Source organism: Sesamum indicum, linkage group LG11, assembly GCF_000512975.1.
Source record: "Sesamum indicum cultivar Zhongzhi No. 13 linkage group LG11, S_indicum_v1.0, whole genome shotgun sequence".
NCBI lineage: Eukaryota > Viridiplantae > Streptophyta > Magnoliopsida > Lamiales > Pedaliaceae > Sesamum > Sesamum indicum.
In genome coordinates, this window is record NC_026155.1 from 4,763,141 (window position 1) to 4,788,966 (window position 25,826).

Below are 25,826 nucleotides of genomic sequence, written 5' to 3' on the forward strand. Positions count from 1 at the left end.
AAGACCACGTGGCCCAATCAACAGTATCCAGTTATGCTCTATAAATAGACCCAGACGCCATAGTTAGAGGCAACTGTTACACGTTCTTTGAGATCGAACTTTGTGATCGCAAACTTTTCTCTCGATCAACCTAACTTGAGCGCTGTTACACGTTCTTTGAGATCGAACTTTGTGATCGCAAACTTTTCTCTCGATCAACCTAACTTGAGCGTCGGAGGGTCATTGTCGGGGACGTGTCCGACGAACTCATTGTTCTTGTTTTATTTTGAGGGACCCAATACTTGATTTTGGAGGAGTTAGCAATCTGTGACGGGATCGCATATCGAGATCGCTGAATTCGTGCAAGATCAGTACGTGTGCAGTTTACAAATGCATTTGGTTTTCTATTTAAGTTTTTGAAAATGTTTTGTTGTCTTTTAAGACCCCGGTGGATGCTGATTACACATGTCAAACTAGATTCTGATACACTGAAATGAAAAAGGAAAATGATAAAAAATTGCCAAATTAAGCTTTCAGAAAATGGGGAAAAAAAAAAGAAAAGTTGAAATTTCATGAAAATGAAGTGATGGCGATCAAGGAAGAGTTTTGTCAGGTTGGTTTCTAAGATTTTGGAGCTCACTCAAGGGAATTTATAAATTGTAAATAAATGCTGAGACTGTTTTGAATTAGATTGGTTTGTGTATTCTTGTGTTGTGTTCTTTTGCTGATTTGCTGCTGTGCTGACTGGTTGAAAACTTGGAACGAAAAGTGTCAATGTAGGTTTTGTGTCCATTTTTGTTGTAGTAATAAAGAGATAACATAAGTTCTTTTTGTTTTGTTGATTTTTAATATTTGTTCCATGTTTAATACTTGGTTGTCTTTTCGCTGCAAAAAGGGTCTTAAACATGAGGTGTTTTCTTTTTCTTGTTTTTGGATTGAGAGGAGATGAGTGTCTTTCTACATATTCAAAAGTTAAGAGAGTTTTATTGGGTTTCAGATTATGCTTCTATCGATTCCATCAATTTTAGGTGTAACAGACAGAAAATGGGTTATTGAGCTATTGGTCTATGCAACTGAATTAAACTAAAGTGAAGATACTTGTATTTAATTTTAACTTAGCTGTTTTTGACAAAGCCATTAAGGACACATATACTGCGGCACATGGCTTCTGAGTTGAAGTTAGTAATGAGGAGTGAAATGGATATGTCAAGGTCCAAGATGTGCTTAAGCTCAATTTGAAGACTTTCGCTAATATTCCTCTAAGATCGCACACAATAGAGGATGTTAGAGAGGTATGACTCTTTTTTCCATTTTATTTGTATGAAATTCAGAACTTTACTGTGATTGAGTAGTTGAGACTAGTCTTCCTTCAGTTCTGCCAACATTAGAGACTTCATGTCATATGATTGAGACAAGAATCATGTAAATCCGTTGTATCTGTGTAAAATGAAATGGCCCAAACCAATATGATTGGGCCTTGCTCATTGGATGGCCGGATTCACTAAGGCCCAAACCTCACTAATCCACCTACCCGGCCCACTTAAAGGTTTGACCCGGCAGCTCTCTTATTTAATCCTTTCTCCCTCTATTCTTAACCCTAATCCGCCGTCTTCATCTTCTCCCCTTCTCAAATGACCCTTTGGGTCCTTCACCTATTTTTCGTCTTCTGTGTTCTTTCATTCTCTAGACAATGGTTGTTAATGAGCCATTAAGAGCCAGCATCTTTAAATGGCTTGTTCTTGCTGGCTCATGGTTAACGAACAGATTACACTACTGTCTTCTTCCTCCCTAAATCTCTAAAGCCTCTGTGGCGAAAACCTTTGTGGTTTCTGGTTCAAAAGCCTTACTGGAAAATCCTTGGTGGATTCTTGAGTATAACCTTTGTGATTATAAGCCTTTGTGGCTTTGGTGAGATCTGTGCAACCGTGAGCAGGGTTGTGGCCTTCGGCCTTTCTAGGCCCTGGGTCTTAGGCCTCTGAGCCGTTTATTCTGAAACTGTTAATGACCCCTTATTCTGTATTATTGCATTTCCCCGGTTTATTTCTTGTAAGCTTATTTCTGTTCTATAGGCTTCTTGTAATTTGTATTAGAAAGGTCTCTAGTATTTTTAAGTCTCAGTAATTCTTTATATTATAAACTTGCCGATGACCGATCCACATCCAATAGTGGTATCAGAGTGGGGTTAAGTCTCTGGCCCTGAAAAACACCACACGGTAATATTATTCTAACTCTGAAACTTTTAAATTTTTTGGTCCCAGATCCCCAATCCCTTACTGTTAAACTCCCTTGGCCGGGCTCGAGAAGCCGTCGGGTTTCTAGTGGAGAGGCAGTCAAGGCCCTTGCAATATACTATTATAAATCTGTGATACTATACTACCACTCATTTATACTCCATAATCTGTTTGATACTTTGTGTTCTGTGTATTTCTGATATTACCCTGTGCTTGATATTTTTACTGTGTAACTTGTTGTTTTTCTCAAATGTATGGTTATAATCTACAACCGTTTGATGGAAAATCTAATTTTTTTATTTGGCAACAAAAAATGAAAGGCATTTTAATGCAAAAAAAGTCTTTAAAGCAATTGATGGAAAATATTCTGAAACTGTTTCTGAGGAAAAACGACTTGAAAATGATGAGTATGCATATAGTTTTATCATTTTAAATTTATCTGATACTGTAATTAGAAAACTTGGAAAACAAAACACTGCTAAAGAACTTTGGAATAAACTTGAGGAACTTTATACTGAGACATCTCTTCCAAGTAAATTATTTCTTTTAGAAAAGTTTTTCAGGTATAAACTTGATCTTTCTAAAAATATTGAAGAAAATATTGATGATTTCACCAAATTAATTCAAGACATAAAACTGAATGGAGATAAAAATATAGATGATTATACTCCTATAGTTTTATTAAATGCTATATCTGAGTCTTATGGTGATGTTAAGGCAACAATAAAATATGGTTGTGATAATGTGACTTTAGAAACAGTTATTAGTGGTTTAAAATCAAAAGAAATGGATTTAAAAACAAATACTCCTAGTTCTAGTATTAATGAAGTAAATTATGTTAGAGGAAGACCTAAGACTAGTAATAATAATAATAATTCTAAGTTCAAAAAATACAGTAAAAGTCATAGCAGAAGTAGGGGAAGAAGTCCTTCTAGGACTAGATATAACAATAATAACAATAATAAAAGAGATGAAGACAAAAACACTAAAAAGGATTTTAGGTGTTTAATTGTGGAGGTAGAGGTCATTTTATTAAGGATTGTAAGAAACCTAAAAAGAACTCTCAAAATAATGACTCTGCTAATGTTTCTGAAAAAACAACTGATGAAGTATATATGGTATCTGATGTAAATTTTGTTGAAAATTCTTTGAATAAATTTGAATGGCTTGTGGACTCTGGATGTACTTTTCATATGATTCCTTATAAAAATTTTTTGATGAATTTTAAAACTGAAAGACTAGGTTTTGTATCAATGGCAAATCAAAAGTTATGTGATGTGCTTGGTTATGGTGATACATGTCTTACTTTTGAAAATGGTTCAAAAAATTACCCTTAAGAATGTTAGGTATGTCCCTGATCTTGCCCATGATCTGATTTCATACTCTGTCCTAGAAGAAGAAGGGTTAGAGGGGAAATGGGGTAAGGGGATTATGAAAATTTCTAAGTGTCCTATGACTATTTTGAAAGCTGTGAAAAAGAGAAATTTGTATTTATGTACTGTGAGGTATGACTCTTTTTCTGGAAATGTTTTCACACAAAATAAATCTGAACTTTGGCATAAAAGATTGGGTCATATCATTTTAGGGGACTTGAGTTATTACAAAAAAATGGCTTCTTGCATGAAAAACCCTCTGTTTTAAATTTTTGTGATAATTGCATATTAGGAAAGCAACACAATGTGCATTTTCCTACTTCCTCATACCCGTCTCCCACTTCCCCAAATAGCATCCTAGAATATGTACATGCAGATGTATGGGGTCCTGCTAATGTGAATAAGTATGGGGTAATAAGTATTTTCTCTCTATAATAGATAATTATTCTAGAAAAGTTTTTGTTTTTCTTATGAAGCAAAAATCTGATGTTTTTGAAAAATTTCAGAACTGGAAAAATCTGGTTGAAAACCAAACTGGTCATAAGCTTAAAGCTTTAAGAACTGATAATGGTTTGGAGTTTTGCAACAAACAGTTTTCTGAATTATTTAATAAGTATAGTATTAAAAGACACAAAACCACACCATATACTCCTCAACAAAATGGGGTAGCTGAAAGAATGAATAGGACTCTGTTAAACAAAGTAAGATGTCTTTTAATCAGTTCTGGTTTACCAAAAAAAATTTTGGGGTGAAGCTTTGTTAACTGCATCATATTTGATAAATATATCACCTCTGTGCCTTTACTTGGTAATATTCCTGAAAAAGTTTGGTCAAATTCTAATGTTGATTTTTCTTCTCTGCGCATTTTTGGATGTACTGCTTTTTGTCATAATAATGGTGATAAACTTGATCCTAGATCCCAAAAATGTGTATTTATTGATTATCCAGGTTTATTGATTATGGCTCAGGAATCAACCTGGTTTTAAAGTTGTAGTTAGCAGAGATGTAATTTTTAATGAATCTGAAATGTCATGTTTAAACACTTCCTCTAAAAATACTGAAGATTTTAATATTAAAAATACATTTAATAAGGTGGAACCTAGCAATCAGGATAACCAACAAGGGGAAGAAATAGTAAATAGAGAAGAAAATCAAGACGAAAATAACAAAAAAGAACTTGAAAATGAAAATCCAAATACTTACTAATTAGTGAGGGATAGAGAACCTATGGAACGTAGGATTCCTTCTAGGTTTAAAGACTATCACTTAGCTCTAAATGCTGAAAATTTAGAACCTAGCTCTTATAAAGAAGCTATAGAAAGTTCAAATTTCAAAAAATGGATAACTGCTATGAATGAAGAAATAAAAGCTTTAAAAGATAATTATTACTTAGGTTTTAGTTTTGAAGCCTAAAGATGCTTCTATAATTGATTGTAAATGGGTTTTAGTTTCAAAGCCTAAAGATGCTCAATTTAAATGAGAATTAAACAGATGGATGTAAAGACTGCTTTCTTGCATGGAAATTTAGATGAACAAATTTATATGTCTCAGCCTCATGGTTTTGTTGATAAGAAAAAACCAAAACTTGTGTGTTTACTCAAAAAATATTTATATGGATTAAACCAATCTCCTGGACAGTGGAACAAAAAGTTTGATCAGTTCATGCATTCCTTGGATTACAACGGCGCCAAAATTTGATGGGTGTTGAATCTACCAAAAATAATTCCACAGAGATTGGTTTAAATTAATTCCTTCAAAAACGAAAATAATTAAGGGGAGTTTTGATTGTGAAGAGAATAAAACTAAAAAGCTAGTAAAATTAGAAGAGATAAATATAAGAGAAGAGTATTCCAATTAAAGACAGGATCACGCTTAATTCCACGGTTGATCATAGATGCAAAGATAATAATTATTCATGATAGATAAATTGGTTATGGCAATTGGTACGACCTAACAACCTCACCTTTCGTTACCTTGTGGATAATCAAGGAACGTCCGTTTACTAAATCCCTAATCAGTAAACAACCTTGGGAACGTCCTCAAGATTTAATTTACCGACAGCATTAAGAACTAGAAAGGCCCAATTCTAACCAATAAATTCCTACGAGGATTTATTTAAGTTAGATTGTGCATTCCCCACAACATAATCGAAAACTTCTACATAATCAATTATGTTGTATTACCACTAGTTATCGAACTAAACAAACAATTACGGATTTGAAAGTTCAATTGGCTAGGCAAATATTCTTGACAATAAATCAGATTATTTGTAATAAAAGCACAAAGAACAACACAAATACCAATATGAATAAAAGTAGAAAGCACAAATTAGATCTCACAATCAGTTGGATTTAAGCGTTCACCAAGTCTTCAACCGGAATAAGGGAATTAGCTAGACATGCTAATGGAAGAATGCATGAAAAGCAAAATAAGAAAATATTATAAAAACGTAGAAAAATAGAAGAGTTCCAAAGTTGTCTCTGAAAGTGAATTACATCACCTATTTATAATAGCTAGATACTTAGTTCTACTAGGATTAGAAGTAGATTCCTAGTTGAACTAAAAGACTTATAGAGATAAAATTATAATTATAGTTAAACTCTTCCTTCATCAGAGGTAGTCCAAGCAGCTCCAAACTCTTGCCAAAAATTGAGTTTGAGTCTTGTTTGAATTTTCATTTTGGTGCTTTTCTTCATTTTTCATTTCTTTTGTCCTAATGCTGCAAAATAATATTTAATTTGGAGCATTTGGTCACAAAATTGGCTAAAATATTATATAAAATAAGCACAAAATGCGATCCTATCAAATATCCCCCCACTTAACCCTTTGCTCGTCCTCGATGCAAAGAGATAGAGATAAAATAGTTGAAGAAGTTCATTCCAAACTTTATGGATCGCAGACGAAAGTAACAAGCAAAAATCTAGTTAAGTGTTCAAAAAATAGTACATCATATGATAAAAGACAACTCAGCAAGCTTCAAACAAATTTTCACAAGATGATTTTCATAAAACACTAAACATGGGAAACAAGTGGGCTATGCTCTCATATCTCCCAATCTCTCGAGTATTTTTGGTTGTTGAGTGTTTCGCTCAAATGCTTGCTATGAAAATGCTTCACCATAGGCTTGATTATACACCAAAAATCTCCACCACCTATAAATATGCACACACTTGAATCAAGAGGTCTTATATTTTGGTTGTAATGGGGCTTTGGTTTAGGGGAAGGAAGAATTAGGAAAAAATTGAGGTGAAGATCCAAGGAACTAAATTAGAGCACCAAGTAATAGATGTAGGAATCCAAGCTTTTCAAAATTAATCTATCTCATGCTCTTTCATGTCCCACTTTCCTCGACTTGAACTATGCCTTTCTTTCAAAGAGAGAATTTTCTTTTTCTTCTTCCTTTTTTTTTCTTGATTTTTTCTTCTTTTTTTTTCTCTTTTTTTTTTTGAAAGTATATATTTTTTTTCTCTCTCTCTTTCTTTGTCTATTAAGGCATAGAACAAGATTGTCATGTAACATGTTAGCTCATAAACGTCCTTTACAATAATTGAGATATCCCCCCATTTAATGTCAAAACATATACTTAGAATACATCTTTGTTTTCTTGACGCTCTACTAGTCTCTTGTCAAAAATTGAGTTTGAGTCTTGTTTGAATTTCCATTTTGGTGCTTTTATTCATTTTCCAATTCTTTTGTCCTAATACTGCAAAATAATATTTAATTAGGAGCATTTGATCACAAAATAGGCTAAAATATTATATAAAATAAGCACAAAATACGATCCTATCAAATATCCCCCCACTTAACCCTTTGCTCGTCCTCGATGCAAAGAGATAGAGATAAAATAGTTGAAAAAGTTCATTCCAAACTTTATGGATCGCAGACGAAAGTAACAAGCAAGAATCTAGTTAAGTGTTCAAAGAATGATACATCATATGATAAAAGACAACTCAGCAAGCTTCAAACAAATTTTCACAAGATGATTTTCATCAAAAATTAAACATGGGAAACAAGTGGACTATGCTCTCATATCTCCCAATCTCTCGAATATTTTTGGTTGTTGAGTGTTTCGCTCAAATGCTTGCTATGAAAATGCTTCACCATAGGCTTGATTATACACCACTTATAAATATGCACACACTTGAATCAAGAGGTCTTATATTTTTGTTATAATGGGGCTTTGGTTTGGGGGTAGGAAGAATAAGAAAAAATGAGTTGAAAATTCAAGGAACTAAGTTAGAGCACCAAGTAATAGATGTAGGAATCCAAGCTTTTCAAAATTGATTTATCTCATGCTCTTTCATGTCCCACTTTCCTCGACTTGAACTATGCCTTTCTTTCAAAGAGAGAATTTTCTTTTTCTTTTTTTTTCATGCCTTCCTTGATTTTTTTGTTTCTCTCTTTTTTTTTAAAGTATTTTTTTTTCTTTTTTCTTTTTTTCTCTTTCTTTGTCTATTAAGGCATAGAACAAGATTGTCACGTGACATGTTAGCTCATAAACGTCCTTTACAATAATTGAGATATCCTCCACTTAATGTCAAAACATATACTTAAAATACATCTTTGTTTCCTTAATGTTCTACTAGTCCTTGGAAGGGTCAAACAAGGATAATAAAAAGACGGTAGAGTTTGTTTATACTTGGGGTTGCATAACAAGGAATTAAGGCTTATAAGGCTCAAATGGGATACTAAGGGGATTTGTATGTAGGTGGTCTTTTTAAGCTAAGGGGTTTTTTATCCTAGTGCCTTTATCATTTTCAAGTGTATGCATAAAGATGTGGCCTCAATATGGTTCAAAGCAAGTTCTAGGAAGAGAAAATCATGAAGCATTATCTCTCAAGAAAAGAAAAACTGTAGATTTTGATGAGTGTATAGGCTCAAAATTCCTCTCTAGGTAGGTTATGTCCACCAATTTTTCACATTCAATTTTCAAATCAAATCACCATTTGCAAAAATAAGTTCTTAACCGTAAGTTGTCAGAAGTCATTAGATGCACATCCTTATCACACATTACCAAATTATTACTTGATTAGCCTAAGTCTTTGATCATAAAGCTAGTGTGAGGACAAGATAAAATAATATTTGCTTCAACAAATATGGAAGGGGTAGCAAGCATCAATTAAAACGATTAATCCACCAAGACTCATTTTCTATCAAAGCAATCAAAACACCCTCCCCCCACTTAATTCCACATTGTCCTCAATGTGGTAAGCATGTATATCTAGGACGATAAAATAAGAGAAAGGGAGAAAGAGAACGTCCCTTAGTGATTCGGGGTTAACTGCAGGAGCTCGGGAATTGTGAGATCTTGGATGAGAGGAAGAGTTCCTTGTGGATGTTCATACCTTTTTACCTGCGAAAATCGATTTTAGTGATATAACAATATTCACAAGAAAAGAGAAATAAACACTTGAGAAAAATAAAAGGACATGGGTTGCCTCCCAAGAAGCGCCTTTCTTTAACGTCTTTGGCTAGACGTTGTTGTGCCTCAACTCAAATGAGTTAGACACTCCAAATCCACTTCTTCTATGTAATGCACCCGGTGATGGTGTGGATTTAGGAGAACTTGGCGGTCCATGTATGACTTCTTTCTCGAACTTATTTTGTCATGAAAGACTTTATTCTTGTAAGTTTTTGGATTCGAGGTGAGACTTTCGGTAATTGTTGTCTGAAATGCTCCTCCACCATCGAACATAGCATCTTTTTGCACCAAAGGGTCAATAAAATCAGTGAGAAAAATAGAATGCACATCATTAGAATATTTCATGACACCACCAATTTTAAAACTCATAACCTCATTATCAAATTCCATAGAGAGAATTCCGGCATCAACATCAATTTTGGTGTTTGAGGTTTTAAGGAATGGTCTTCCTAGCAAGATGGATGTAGAATTGGGAGAAATACCCCCCTTATATCAAGCACATAAAAACCAGCAGGAAAAACCAATTCATTAACTTGCACAAGTACATCCTCAAGAACTCCTTCGGGGTAAACTACGGAATGATCGGCAAGTTGAAAAATATCCCCCGTTTTTTTCAATGGGCCAACATTTAAAGATTCATAAATGGTAAGAGGCATAATATTGATTGAAGCACCCAAATCACACATTGCTTTTTCTATTCCAATCTTTACAATTTTCCAAGGGATAGAAAACGTACCTGGATCATTGCATTTAGGAGGTAGTTTTCTTTGAAAAATGGCAGATACATTTTCTCCCATACTTACCCTTTCATTATCTCTCAATTTGAATTTGTTAGTGCACAATTCCTTGAGAAATTTTGCATAGCGAGGTACTTGTTTAATTGCATTAATTAGGGGAATATTTACCTCAACTTTGAGTAAAGTTTCAAGAATCTCCTTTTCCTCTTCCTCCTCTTTGGACTTGGCGAATCTCTCTAGGAAGGGGGGTTTGGACATGAACACCTTGGAATTGTCCTCGCTGACTTGGTTGGGTTTTTCAATTTCTTTTGGAGGAATTTCGAATGCATCCTCTGTTTTGCGCTGCTGTGCGTGCCCACGCCTAGTGCTATTTTCGAGTTGTAACTCTTTTTCACTGCACAAGGTAATAGCACTAACATTTTGTTTAGGATTAATAATAGTTTGGGAGGAAAACTTACCTTGAGACTCCAAACGGCTAACGGAGGAGGCCAGTTGGCTCATTTGGGATTCTAAATTTTGTATGCTCAAGCGAGTTTCTTGTTCGAATTGTTGGGTACTCAAGGCGAGTGTCTTCACGATATCCTCCAAAGGCGTACCACTATTGGGATTGGTTTGAGGTGGTGGTGGTGGTTGGTGTGGAAATCTTTGAAAGTTTTGAGGTTGATTGTCATACCTCAAATTTGGGTTATCTCTCCATCCGGGATTATAGGTATTGGAAAATGGATCATATCTCCTTTGTTGTTGCTCAAAAAATCCACCGATGGCGTCAGCATGTTCGGTTGAATCATCGTGAAGTGTAGGACAAGCGTTGGTGCAATGTCCCGAAGATGTACATATCCCATAGGTCTTGACTTGTTGAATGCCTCCCCCTATAAACATTTCAACAAGAGAAGTAAGTTTATCTAAACGTTCATCAATAGAAGTACTTACCTCGTTCACCCTTCGTGGGGGGTTGTCGTTTCTACTACCGAATTGTTGATTATTAGCCGCCATGGTTGTGATTAGTTTGCGTGCTTCGATAGGAGTTTTATCATACAAAGCATCTTCACTAGCTGCATCCACCAAGCTTCTGTTTGCCTCGGACAACCCTTCATAAAAATATTGAATTAGAAGATGGTCGGGAATTTGGTGATGAGGGCAACTCTCCACTAATTGCTTGAATCTCCCCCAATATTCATAGAAACTTTCACCGGAGAATTGGCGTATTCCACTTATTTCCTTCCGGATGTTTGTAGTCCTTGAAGCGGGGAAGTAGTTCTCAAGAAATAGTTTCTTGAGCTCGTTCCAATTAATAATAGATCCCGAATGTAAAGAGTAGAGCCAATCTTTTGCTTTATCTCCCAATGAGAATGGAAAGGCTCTTAGCTTGACTTGTTCTTCGGTGACTCCCTGAGATCTCATGCCGGAACACACCACATGGAATTCCTTGAGGTGTTTGTGTGGGTCTTCACCTACAAGGCCATGAAAAATGGGAAGTAAGTGGATGAGACCGGATTTAAGTTCAAAATCAACATTTAAATTAGGATATTCAATGTAGAGTGGTTGTTGACTTAAGTCAAGCGAAGTCATCTCTTTGATCGTTCGTTTGGGATTATGGGCCATGACTTCGTCTTTAGAGTCGTTAGACGTGGACACGTCTAACTCAGAATTTGTTGCTGGTTTGGAAGAAGTAGAAGCCTCTTCCTTATGTTGCTTGGTTTCTTTTCGAAGTCTACAAGCGGTTTTCTCGATCTCTGGATTAAATTCAAGTTCACCTGTATGAGAAGAACGTGACATAAAACCAAGTAACACGAAAAAGAAATTAATTTAAAGACACCAATCCCCGGCAACGGCGCCAAATTTGATGGGTGTCGAATCCACCAAAAATAATTCCTACGAACACTTTTGTAGATGCGTGAGTAGGGTCGAATCCACAGAGATTGGTTTTAAATTAATTCCTTCAAAAACGAAAATAATTAGGGGGAGCTTTGATTGTGAAGAGAATAAAACTAAAAAGCTAGTAAAATTAGAAAAGATAAATATAAGAGAAGAGTATTCCAATTAAAGACAGGATCACGCTTAATTCCACGGTTGATCATAGATGCAAAGATAACAATTATTCATGATAGATAAATTGGTTATGGTCAATGATAAGACCTAACAACCTCACATTTCCTTACCTTGTGGATAGCCGAGGAACGTCCATTGACTAAATCCCTAATCAATAAACAACCTTGGGAACATCCTCAAGATTTAATTTATCAACAACATTAAGAATTAGAAAGGCCCAATTCTAACCAATAAATTCCTACGAAGATTTATTTAAGTTAGATTGTGCATTCCCCACAGCATAATCGAAAACTTCTACATAATTAATTATGCCATGTTACCACTAGTTATTGAACTAAACAAACAATTACGGATTTGTAAGTTCAATTGGCTAGGCAAATATTCTTGACAATAAATCAGATTATTTGTAATAAAAGCACAGAGAACAACACAAATACCAATATGAATAAAAGTAGAAAGCATAAATTAGATCTCACTACTCGTTGGATTTAAGCGTTCACCAAGTCTTCAACCGGAATGAGAAGACTAGCTAGACATGCTAATGGAAGAACGCATGAAAAGCAAAATAGAAAAATATTATAAAAGCGTAGAGAAATAGAAGAGTTCAAAAGTTGTCTCTTAAAGTGAATGACATCACCTATTTATAATAGCTAGATACCTAGTTCTACTAGGATTAGAAGTAGATTCCTAGTTGAACTAAAAGACTTATAGAGATAAAATTATAATCCTAGTTAAACTCTTTCTTCATCAGAGGTAGTCCAAGCAGCTCCAAACTCTTGCCAAAAATTGAGTTTGAATCTTGTTTGAATTTCCATTTTGGTGCTTTTCTTCATTTTGCAATTCTTTTGTCCTAAAATTTGATGGGTGTCGAATCCCCCAAAAATAATTCCTACGAATACTTTTGTAGATGTGTGAGTAGGGTCGAATGCACAGAGATTGATTTTAAATTAATTCCATCAAAAACAAAAATAATTAGGGGGAGTTTTGATTGTGAAGAAGAATAAAACTAAAAAGCTAATAAAATTAGAAGAGATAAATATAAGAGAAGAGTATTCCAGTTAAAGATAGGATCACACTTAATTCCACGGTTGATCATAGATGCAAAGATAACAATTATTCATGATAGATAAATTGGTTATGGCAATTGGTACGACCTAACAACCTCACATTTCCTTACCTTGTGGATAATCAAGGAACGTCCATTGACTAAATCCCTAATCAGTAAACAACCTTGGGAACGTACTCAACATTTAATTTACCGACAGCATTAAGAACTAGAAAGGCCCAATTCTAACCAATAAATTCCTACAAGGATTTATTTAAGTTAGATTGTGCATTCCCCACAACATAATCGAAAATTTTACATAATCAATTATATTGTGTTACCACTAGTTACCGAACTAAACAAACAATTACGGATTTGAAAGTTCAATTGGCTAGGCAAATATTCTTGACAATAAATCAGATTATTTGTAATAAAAGCACAGAGAACAACACAAATACCAATATGAATAAAAGTAGAAAGCACAAATTAGATCTCACAACCCGTTGGATTTAAGCGTTCACCAAGTCTTCAACCGGAATAAGGGAATTAGCTAGACATGCTAATAGAAGAGCGCATGAAAAGCAAAATAAGAAAATATTATAAAAACGTAGAGAAATAGAAGAGTTCCAAAGTTGTCTCTGAAAGTGAATTACATCACCTATTTATAATAGCTAGATACCTCGTTCTACTAGGATTAGAAGTAGATTCCTAGTTGAACTAAAACACTTATAGAGATAAAATTATAATTCTAGTTAAACTCTTCCTTCATCAGAGGTAGTCCAAGCAGCTCCAAACTCTTGCCAAAAATTGAGTTTGAGTCTTGTTTGAATTTTCATTTTGGTGCTTTTCTTCATTTTTCATTTCTTTTGTCCTAATGCTGCAAAATAATATTTAATTTGGAGCATTTGGTCACAAAATTGGCTAAAATATTATATAAAATAAGCACAAAATGCGATCCTATCAAATTTCCCCCCACTTAACCCTTTGCTCATCCTCGATGCAAAGAGATAGAGATAAAATAGTTGAAGAAGTTCATTCCAAACTTTATGGATCGCAGACGAAAGTAACAAGCAAGAATCTAGTTAAGTGTTCAAAAAATAGTACTTCATATGATAAAAGACAACTCAGCAAGCTTCAAACAAATTTTCACAAGATGATTTTCATAAAAAACTAAACATGGGAAACAAGTGGGCTATGCTCTCATATCTCCCAATCTCTCGAGTATTTTTGGTTGTTGAGTGTTTCGCTCAAATGCTTGCTATGAAAATGCTTCACCATAGGCTTGATTATACACCAAAAATCTCCACCACCTATAAATATGCACACACTTGAATCAACAGGTCTTATATTTTGGTTGTAATGGGGCTTTGTTTTAGGGGTAGGAAGAATTAGGAAAATATTGAGGTGAAGATCCAAGGAACTAAATTAGAGCACCAAGTAATAGATGTAGGAATCCAAGCTTTTCTAAATTAATCTATCTCATGCTCTTTCATGTCCCACTTTCCTCGACTTGAACTATGCCTTTCTTTCAAAGAGAGAAAATATATTTTTTTCTTCTTTTTTTTTTCTTGCCTTCCCTTTTTTTTCTTTTTCTCTTTTTTTTTTGTAAGGCATTTTCTCTTTCTCTTTTTTTTTTTTTAAGGCATAGAACAAGATTTTCATGTGACATGTTAGCTCATAAATGTCCTTTACAATAATTGAAATATCCCCCCACTTAATGTCAAAACATATACTTAGAATACATCTTTGTTTCCTTGACGCTCTACTAGTCCTTGGAAGGGCCAAATAAGGATAATAAAAAGACGGTAGAGTTTGTTTATACTTGGGGTTGTATAACAAGGAATTAAGGCTTATAAGGCTCAAATGGGCTTACTAAGGGGATTTGTATGTAGGTGGTCTTTTTAAGCTAAAGGGGTTTTTATCCTAGCACCTTTATCATTTTCAAGTGTATGCATAAAGATGTGGCCTCGATATGGTTCAAAGGAGGTTCTAGGAAGACAAAATCATGAAGCATTATCTCTCGAGAAAAGAAAAATTGTAGATTTTTATGAGTGTATAGGCTCAAAATTCCTCTCTAGGTAGGTTATGTCCACCAGGGGTTGCATAACAAGGAATTAAGGCTTATAAGGCTCAAATGGGCTTACTAAGGGGATTTGTATGTAGGTGGTCTTTTTAAGCTAAAGGGGTTTTTATCCTAGCACCTTTATCATTTTCAAGTGTATGCATAAAGATGTGGCCTCGATATGGTTCAAAGGAGGTTCTAGGAAGACAAAATCATGAAGCATTATCTCTCGAGAAAAGAAAAATTGTAGATTTTTATGAGTGTATAGGCTCAAAATTCCTCTCTAGGTAGGTTATGTCCACCAATTTTCCACATTCAATTTTTAAATCAAATCACCATTTGCAAAAATAAGTTCTTAATCGTAAGTTGTCAGGAGTCATTAGATGCACATTCTTATCACACATTACCAAATTATTACTTGATTAGCCTAAGTCTTTGATCATAAAGCTAGTGTGAGGACAAGATAAAGTGATATTTGCTTCAACAATTATGGAAGGGGTAGCAAGCATCAATCAAAATAATTAATCCACCAAGACTCATTTTCTATCAAAGCAATCAAAACACCCTCCCCCCACTTAATTCCACATTGTCCCCAATGTGGTAAGCATGCATATCTAGGATGATAAAATAAGAGAAAGGGAGAAAGAGAGCGTCCCTTAGTGATTCGGGGGTAGGTAGTGGAACTGGGGGAGCTCGAGAATTGTGAGACCTTGAATGAGAAGGAGAGTCCCTTGTGGATGCTCATACCTTTTGACGTGTAAATTCGATTTTAGTGGTATCACAACATTCACAAGAGGATAGATGAGAGAGAAATAAATAACTGAGAAAAAGAAAAAAGGACATGGGTTGCCTCCCAAGAAGCACCTTTCTTTAACGTCTTTGGCTAGACGGGATGGTGTTTCTAGGTGATGGTGGGTTCCATGAGTTGTATTGTGTCTACTAAGGTTGATTGAAAACCTTCGTAGAACGGTTTAAGCCTATGCCCGTTCACCTTGAACACTTTTTGAGTGGTTGGACTTTTGATTTCAACTGCACCATGAGGAAAAGTATGAGTCACAACAAAAGGTCCAATCCAACGAGAACGCAGCTTACCTGGAAAAAGTTTAAGTTTGGAATGAAAAAGCAGCACTTTTTGCCCAACAACAAAGACTTTTCTTGAGATGGCTTGATCATGGAAAATTTTAGTCTTGTCTTTATATATCCTTGAGTTCTCGTAAGCATCATTTCGAATTTCCTCAAGCTCTTGGAGTTGTAATTTTCTTTGACACCCCGTCTCATCCATCGTCATGTTGAGTTGTTTGATTGCCCAAAAAGCCCTATGTTCAAATTCAACAGGAAGATGACAAGGTTTACCAAAAACTAAACGGTACGGGGACATACCTATTGGAGTTTTGTATGCAGTGCGGTAAGCCCATAACGCATCATCCAAGCGAACGCTCCAATCCTTGCGATTGGGATTGACCGTCTTTTCAAGTATGGACTTGATCTCACGATTGGAGACTTCGGCTTGACCATTTGTTTGCGGGTGGTAGGCAGTGGAGACTCGATGAGTTACATTGTACTTTTTGAACAAAGCACTTACCATCTTATTGCAAAAGTAAGTCCCTCGATCACTAATGATGGCTCTAGGCATCCCATACCGAGAAAAGATGTTAGTCTTCACAAAATCTATGACAGTTTTAGCATCATCCGTACGTGTGGCTTTTGCTTCATTCCACTTAGATACATAATCTACCCCAAGAATGATGTAAGATTTACCGAAGGATGAGGGAAATGGTCCCATGAAATCAATTCCCCATACATCAAAAATTTCACACACAAGTATGGAGGTTAGGAGCATTTGATCACGGGGACCGAGATTTCCCATCATTTGGCAATTCTTACAAGATTTGCAAAATAGATAAGAATCTTTAAACAAATTTGGCCAAAATAAACCACATTCTAACACTTTCAGTGCTGTTCGTTTAGGCCCAAAATGCCCCCCACAAGCATGAGAGTGACAGAATTCAAGACTAGATGTAATTTCGGATTCGGGTACGCACCTCCTTATGATTTGATCTGAGCAATACTTCCACAAATATGGATCATCCCACACATAGTACTTTGCATCACTTCTAATTTTTTCTCTTTTTGCTCTAGACAAATCATTAGGCAAAGCATTAGTAGCAAGGAAATTTACTAGATCAGCGTACTATGGGATTATTCCTTGTGTGGCGAGGAGTTGTTCATCCTGGAATTCATCTTTTAAAGGGGGTGAATGTTCGTCGATTATTAATCGACTGAGATGGTCGGCAACGAGATTTTCCGCCCCCTTTTTGTCCTTAATGGTTAAGTCAAACTCTTGTAGTAAGAGTATCCACCGTATGAGCCTTGGCTTTGCGTCTTTTTTTGACAAGAGGTACCTAAGTGCTGCATGATCAGAATAAACAATCACTTTAGTACCAAGCAAATAAGAACGAAACTTTTCTAAAGCAAAGACAACAGCTAATAGTTCTTTTTCCGTGGTGGTATAATTGCTTTGAGTTGTCTAACATCCTTGAAGCGTAGTAGATGACATGAGGGTCCTTCCCAACTCGTTGGCCTAGAACGGCGCCAATAGCATGGTTGCTTGCATCACACATGACCTCAAATGGTAGTTTCCAATTTGGAGGTTGAATTATTGGTGCGGAGGTCAAAGAATCTTTCAACTTGTCGAATGCCAGTTTGCATGCTTCATCAAACACGAAAGTCTCATCCTTTTGCAACAACTTGCACAGGGGTTGAGTTATCTTGGAGAAATCCTTAATGAACCGTTTATAAAATCCTGCATGACCAAGAAAAGAGGGAATCTCCCGCACACTAGCGGGGTAAGGTAGGGATTTTATGACATCAATTTTAGCTAGATCAACTTCTATTCCTTTAGAAGATATGATATGCCCCAAAATCAAACCTTGATCAACCATAAAATGACATTTTTCATAATTAAGCACAAGGTTCTTCTCTATGCATCTTTCAAGAACTTTAGCCAATTTTCCCAAACAGTAATTGAAAGAATTTCCATAAACAGTAAAATCATCCATGAATACCTCTATGAATTGTTCCACATAGTCAGAAAAAATGCTTACCATACATCTTTGGAATGTGGCGGGTGCATTGCATAAACCGAAGGGCATTCGTCGATAGGCAAATGTGCCGAAGGGGCACGTGAAGGTTGTTTTGTCTTGGTCGGCTGGTGCCACGGGTATTTGATGAAAACCTGAGTAGCCATCAAGATAACAATAATGAGAACGCCCAGCTAACCTTTCTAACATTTGATCAATAAAAGGAAGTGGAAAATGATCCTTTCTAGTGGATGCATTGAGTTTTCTATAATCCATACATACACGCCAACCATTTTGAACACGAGTGGGTACCAAATTTCCAAAAGAATTTTCAACCACAGTGATACCCGTTTTCTTAGGCACAACTTGAGTAGGACTTACCCATTCACTGTCAGAAATAGGAAAGATTATACCTGCATCAAGAAGTTTTAAGATTTCTTTCTTTACCACTTCCATCATAGGCGGGTTCAATCGACGTTGTGCCTCTCGTGATGGTTTGGCTCCTTCTTCAAATAGAATCCTATGCATGCACGTAGAAGGGCTTAGCCCCTTGATGTCGGCTATGGTCCAACCAATGGCGTCTCGGAACTCTCGAAGCACACGGATTAACTTCTCCTCTTCTAAGGAGGAAAGCTTGCTAGAGATGATCACCGGTAGAGTGTCGTTTTCTCCTAAGAAGGCAGATAGAAGGGACAAGTTTAGTATGAGATTGTGGCAACTCAATGAAAGCAAGATTGGAGGGTAAAGGTGGAAGGGCTTCAAATTCGAAGACGCTTTCTCCTATATTTGGATCGAGTGCTATAAAGTCCTCCAAAAGTTGCACTTGTGTGGGTGTGAGGCTCCTTTCTAGCACTAACTTTGCGTGGTCTTCAATATCATAATTTGTCAATTCCTACACAACAGGGTCAAGTGCATCCAAAAAGAAAGCAGTAGGTACATCACTAGGATATCGCATGGATTCATATATATTAAATCTTATAATTTCACCATCAAATTCCATAGTGAGAGTACCATTGTGGACATCAATTTTTGTTCTAGCGGTTTTAAGAAATGGCCTTCCTAACAAAATAGATGTAGAATTGGGGGAGTTATCTTCCCTCATATCTATCACAAAGAAATCAGTAGGAAAAACCAATTCATTAACTTCTACTAAAACATCTTCAAGGACTCCTTCAGGATAAATAATAGAACGATCAGCAAGTTGAATCACAACACCCGTTTCTTTTAATGGACCAAAATTCAAAGATTTAAAGATAGTAAGAGGCATGACATTTATAGAAGCACCCAAATCACACATGGCTCTCTTAATACCTATTAAACCAATTTTACAAGGGATAGAAAACATATCAGGGCCTTTGCACATTTGGGGGGTAGTTTTTGTTGGAGAATTGCGGACACATTCTCCCCCATACTTACCCTTTCATTGCCTTTCAACTTTCCTTTGTTGGTGCACAGTTCTTTGAGAAATTTGGCATAGCGGGGTATTTGTTTAATTGCGTCAAGTAATGGAATGTTTACCTCCACTTTACGGAAAGTTTCGAAGATTTCCCTCTCTTCTCCTTCTTTTTTACCCTTAGCAAACCTTTCCGGGAAGGGTGGTTTTGTCATCAATGCCTTAGAAATGTCATTGCTAGTTTGTTTGGATTTTTCAAGCTCTTCCTCTGTTGTGCCTTGTTGAGCGTCTCCATGCTCAATGCTAATTTCGGACTGTAGCTCTTTTCCACTGCGTAAAACAATAGCACTTGCATTTTGCTTAGGATTAATAATAGTTTGGGAAGGAAACCTACCTCGAGACTCCAAACGGCTAACGGAGGAGGTAGTTGGCTCATTTGGGATTCCAAATTTTGTATGCTCGAGCGGGTTTCTTGTTGGAATTGTTGGGTGCTCAAGGCGAGTGTCTTCACGATATCTTCCAGAGGCATACCATTATTGGGATTGGCTTGAGGTGGTGGTGGTGGTTGTTGGTGTGGAACCCTTTGAAAGTTTTGAGGTTGATTGCCATACCTCAAATTTGGGTGATCTCTCCATCCGGAGTTATAGGTATTGGAAAATGGGTCTTATCTCCTTTGTTGTTGCCCAGAAAATCTACCAACGGCGTCAGCATGTTCAGTTGATTCTTCGTGAAGTGTAGGACAAGCGTCGGTTGATTCTTTTGTCCTAAAATTTGATGGGTGTCGAATCCACCAAAAATAATTTCTACGAATACTTTTGTAGATGTGTGAGTAGGGTCGAATCCACAGAGATTGATTTTAAATTAATTCCTTCAAAAATAAAAATAATTAGGGGGAGTTTTGATTGTGAAGAAGAATAAAACTAAAAAGCTAATAAAATTAGAAGAGATAAATATAAGAGGAGAGTATTCCAGTTAAAGACAGGATCACGCTTAATTCCACGGTTGATCATAGATGCAAAGATAACAATTATTCATGATAGATAAATTGGTTATGGCAATTGGTACGACCTAACAACCTCACATTTCCTTACCTTGTGGATAATCAAGGAACGTCCGTTGACTAAATCCCTAATCAGTAAACAACCTTGGGAACGTCCTCAACATTTAATTTACAGACAGCATTAAGAACTAGAAAGGCCCAATTCTAACCAATAAATTCCTACGAGGATTTATTTAAGTTAGATTGTGCATTCCCCACAACATAATCGAAAATTTCTACATAATCAATTATGTTGTGTTACCACTAGTTATCGAACTAAACAAACAATTACGGATTTGAAAGTTCAATTGGCTAGGCAAATATTCTTGACAATAAATCAGATTATTTGTAATAAAAGCACAGAGAACAACACAAATACCAGTATGAATAAAAGTAGAAAGCACAAATTAGATCTCACAACCCGTTGGATTTAAACGTTCACCAAGTTTTCAACCGGAATAAGGGAATTAGCTAGACATGCTAATGGAAGAACGCATGAAAAGCAAAATAAAAAAATATTATAAAAACATAGAGAAATAGAAGAGTTCCAAAGTTGTCTCTGAAAGTGAATTACATCACCTATTTATAATAGCTAGATACCTAGTTCTACTAGGATTAGAAGTAGATTCCTAGTTGAACTAAAAAACTTATAGAGATAAAATTATAATTCTAGTTAAACTCCTCCTTCATCAGAGGTAGTCCAAGCATCTCCAAACTCTTGCCAAAAATTGAGTTTGAGTCTTGTTTGAATTTCCATTTTGGTGTTTTTCTTCATTTTTCGTTTCTTTTGTCCTAATGCTGCAAAATAATATTTAATTAGGAGCATTTGGTCACAAAATAGGCTAAAATATTATATAAAATAAGCACAAAATACGATCCTATCACAGTGCCTATGATCCATGCTTATATTTCAAGTATGAAAATAATGTTCCTTTGTTTCTTGTTTTATATGTGGATGACATGCTTATAGCTAGTCCCAGTTTTAGTATGATTAAATACTTACAAAATAATCTAGACAAGAATTTTGAAATGAAAAATTTAGGAGATGCTAAGAAAATACTTGGTATGAATATAGAAAGAAACAGAACCAAATCAACTATTTTCTTAAATCAAACTTCTTACATTCAAAGCATTCTTGAAAAGTTTCCATGGAAATATCCAAACCATCTTCAGTACCTCTTGCTGTACATTTTCAATTAAGTAAAGAACAGTGTCCTGAAACAGATTTTGAAAAGGATAAAATGAAAAATGTGTCCTACTCAAATGCTATAGGATCTGTCATGTATGTAATGGTAAGTACTAGGCCTGATATAGCATATGCAGCTAGCTGTCTAAGTAGATATATGTCAAATCCAGGTACTCCCCACTGGGAAGCTGTAAAATGCCTCTTTAGATATTTAAATGAGACTAAAAACCGTGGAATAACCTTTTCTAAAAACACTAATGGTGTCAAACTTGAAGGTTTTGTGGACTCTAACTATGCTAATGACAAAGATAATAGGAAATCAGCTACTTTTTATATTTTTACTCTATGTAATGCATGCATAAGTTGAAAATCCCACCTACAAAATGTTGTAGCTCTTTCTACTACTGAAGCTGAGTATATAGCAACTACTGAAGCAATTAAAGAAGTAATATGGCTTAAAGGTTTAATTTCTGAAATTGGTTTTCTGGAAAATAAACTTGTAGTTTTCTCTGATAGTCAATCCAGTATTCAACTATGTAAAAACCCAGTTTTCCACTATAGAACCAAACATATAGATGTAAGGTACCATTTTATTAGGGATGTTATAAATAATGGAATAATCAATCTTGCGAAAATAAAGTCGGAAGAAAATCCTGCAGATATGGGAACAAAATGCTTAGCAATTGAAAATTTTAAAAATTGTCTTGATATGCTACATCTATAAACTGTTATTCCTTAACTTTTCTTTTGTGCAGGTAATGGAAGCTAAGGCAATAATGACCGCATCTTGACCTACCATCTTGGTTGGGACCAAGGTGGAAAATTTAAAATGAAATGGCCCAAACCAATATGATTGGGCCTTGAATCATTGGATGGCCGGATTCACTAAGGCCCAAACCTCATTAATCCACCTACCCGGCCCACTTAAAGGTTTGACCCGACAGCTCTCTTATTTAATCCTTTCTCCCTCTATTCTTAACCCTAATCCGCCGTCTTCATCTTCTCCCCTTCTCAAACGACCATTTGGGTCCTTCACCTGTTCTTCGTCTTCTGTGTTCTTTCATTCTCCAGACAATGGCTGTTAATGAGCCATTAAGAGCCAGCCTCTTTAAATGACTTGTTCTTGCTGGCTCATGGTTAACGAACAGATTACACTACTGTCTTCTTCCTCCCTAAATCTCTAAAGCCTCTGTGGCGAAAACCTTTGGTTTAAAAGCCTTAGTGGCAAATCCTTGGTGGATTCTTGAGTATAACCTCTGTGGTTATAAGCGTTTGTAGCTTTTGTGAGATCTGTGCAACCGTGAGCAGGGTTGTGGCCTTCGGCCTTTCTAGGCCCTGGGTATTAGGCCTCTGAGCCATTTATTCTGAAACTGTTAATGACCCCTTATTTTGTATTACTGCATTTTCCCGATTTATTTCAAGTAAGCTTATTTCTATTCTATAGGCTTCTTGTAATTTGTATTAGAAAGGTCTGTAATATTTTTAAGTCTCAGTAATTCGTTATATTGTAAACTTGCCGGAGGCCGATCCACATCCAACAATCTGTCATAAAACCAAGGCAGTGGTGGCTAGTTTGAGCCTGACCATTCGTGTGAAAAGATCTTACACTAACATGTTTGCAAGTTATACGTTTCATCTTAAGATTTTCTTCGAGTTATTTGTAAGTGATCACCTTTTAAGTTTTCTCAAATTTTTTTGTTGCGTGCCGTGGAGTATGACACTTTCAAGCTTGTTGAGATATATAGCATGTATTCTGCTGTCATTGTGTTGTTATGCATGTTTTCTTCAATGTATTCGGTTATTTTATACATCATCACCTAATGCCTGACAATGCTATGATTTGGTGATTTTTTTTGTTTTATAGGCCGTTAGAAAGGATAATAAGCAGCGGTTTAGCCTATTGGAAGAAAATGGGGAGCTTCTTGTACGTGCAAACCAAGGTCACACTATAGCGGTAACATATCATTTGAAAAAGTGCAACCATGACTATATTTTTCTGTAAGATATCCAGATGGAAACAGGATATGAAAGCAGACCATCTGATATCTTCTAAATGTTCTGTACTGTTCATCTGTTTTTTTTCTCGTTCTTTTGCTGGTCGTAAAAATGATCTTTATTTATGCATTGGGTTAGGATGGTGGATGCTGAAATATTAAAAATTCTTATTGATAGCAGAAGTTAAAAGTTGAAACAACATTAGGAGAATTTCAATTATGGATAATGGAGGCAGGGAATGAATGTATTTTTTGTGTTAGTTTATGGGTGGTTTTCTTGAGAGTATCTCTAGAAAATACTCAAAATCAATCTTTAAAAGCTTCTGACATGATGGGCCCTAAAACTAGCATTGCTAATGGGGGCATCATCACTCTAATCAGTACTGGCTATATTTATGTTGCTGTTGGATGGAATCCAAAATATGAAAATAGACTTTCCATGCCAGTATTCAGATCTGAGCTTGAGGCAGAATCAGCCGACTTGTTGTTTCCATAAGATTGAGCAGTTGTCTTGGATCAATTGTGATAACACTTATTTAACCTTCTACTTTATATCTGACAAAGTCAATGCATCATCAGTTGCTTTGCTGTTTTACTTTTTAGAATGTTAACTGTGTGGTTATGCTGTGCTGAAATTTGTTGAGTATTTTCTCTTAGCATTCAGAGGGCAATTTTATCCAGACAATCCACCAGTTGTTCTCCACATATATGTCGTTCTTCAAAGCTCTATGCAAAGCTAATTTCATGTTTTATTGGCTGGGGCATTTGGTTGTTTCAGACCTTTCCTAATGTCTCTTTCTTCATTCTTAATGCTTTGACAGACAGCTGAAACTGAGAGCTTGCTTAAACCTATAGTCTCACCTGATGAAGTTCCAGGTTAGATTTACCACTGTGTTCGCCTGTTTCATTCTTGAAGAGGTGTAGAGCGCCATGGTTATCTACAGTTTGTGTGCATGGAACCTACAAGAAGAACTTGGAATCAATTCTAGAGGCGGGTCTCAAGCGCATGAAGAGATTGCATGCACATTTCTCTTATGGCTTGCCGACAGACAGGGAAGTCATTAGTGGTAAGATATCTGATATTAGAACCACATGCTAAAGTGGTCGTGTGCAATTTGTTGCTTGAGAACCTCACATGCTCAGGTTACTAGACTTGGTGAGAATAACAAAACGATAAAAAGTTAGTTAAGGTGAATATATGGAGATGGATCTGAGAATTCAATTTTTACATTAGAAGACCTTCACATTAGTGCATTATTCGTGTTGATATGTAAACATGATTTTTCAGGTATGAGACGAGATGTTAACGTGTTAATCTTTCTTTATGTAAGAAAGTCTTTGGAAGGTACAATATTGTTACATCTGAATACCTCTTACTATTGAGAACAAATGGGCTCCTGTGCTTTTCTATTCTCACACCTTCTTGTCTTGTACTCAGAGGGAATGAAGCTTTACATATCAGATAACAGGGTAATTTTAACAGAGGGTTCGATGGAATGGTCCCTGTGAAATACTTCCTGAAGATAGAATCATGGACAAGGAGAGAGCCCATACCTTTTTAGATGGCATATTGTCAATGGAAACACAAGTAGAATTGTCTTTTAAGTTTCCTGCCCAGTAGGGTTTTTCATTTTCTTTTATTTTTCCCCTGCATACAAGCAGTTACAGTTTAATATCTACAAGAATCTCGTTGTTCCGCTGCAAACATCTGTTTGCCACTTATTCTCTCGCCAATATATGTATATGTGTGTGTGGGTGGTACAAGATGGGAAAACAACGAACTTTTGTTCTGGGACTCTTATGTAATCTTCTTTCCTAGGTGCTTGTTTGGACTTCACAGTTTGAGAAAGTTTTTGAGGTCTAGAGTGATGCAAATGATTTGGGCCGATCCACAATCATGAGTGTCTTCCCATTTTCTTTCAGTTTGAACCTTGAAAGTGTCTTTTTTGTTGGGGAGTTGAGAATTCTCACTAATTGGAAAACAACAAAAGTGCAGCTATTGTTGTGCTTACATGATACACTTGTCGATGTTGCTTGTTAATGTGATGCCAAAAATGTGACAAAAGATTGGTCCAACATTGTTGTTTGTTAAGATTGAATGAACATGGATTGATTTTTTGTGCATATTTGGACATTGATGTCCTCTTGTTGCCATACTTAAAATAGTAGTTTGTTAAGACCATGTTACTTGAGACTTGTAAGGAGATCTGATCAATCATACCCCTCAATTTTGGCA

The 25,826-nt window shown here is 35.8% G+C and overlaps 1 pseudogene; it reads left to right on the forward strand.

Moving 5' to 3' along the window:
• On the forward strand, nt 566-25,602 carry LOC105173758 (annotated as a pseudogene).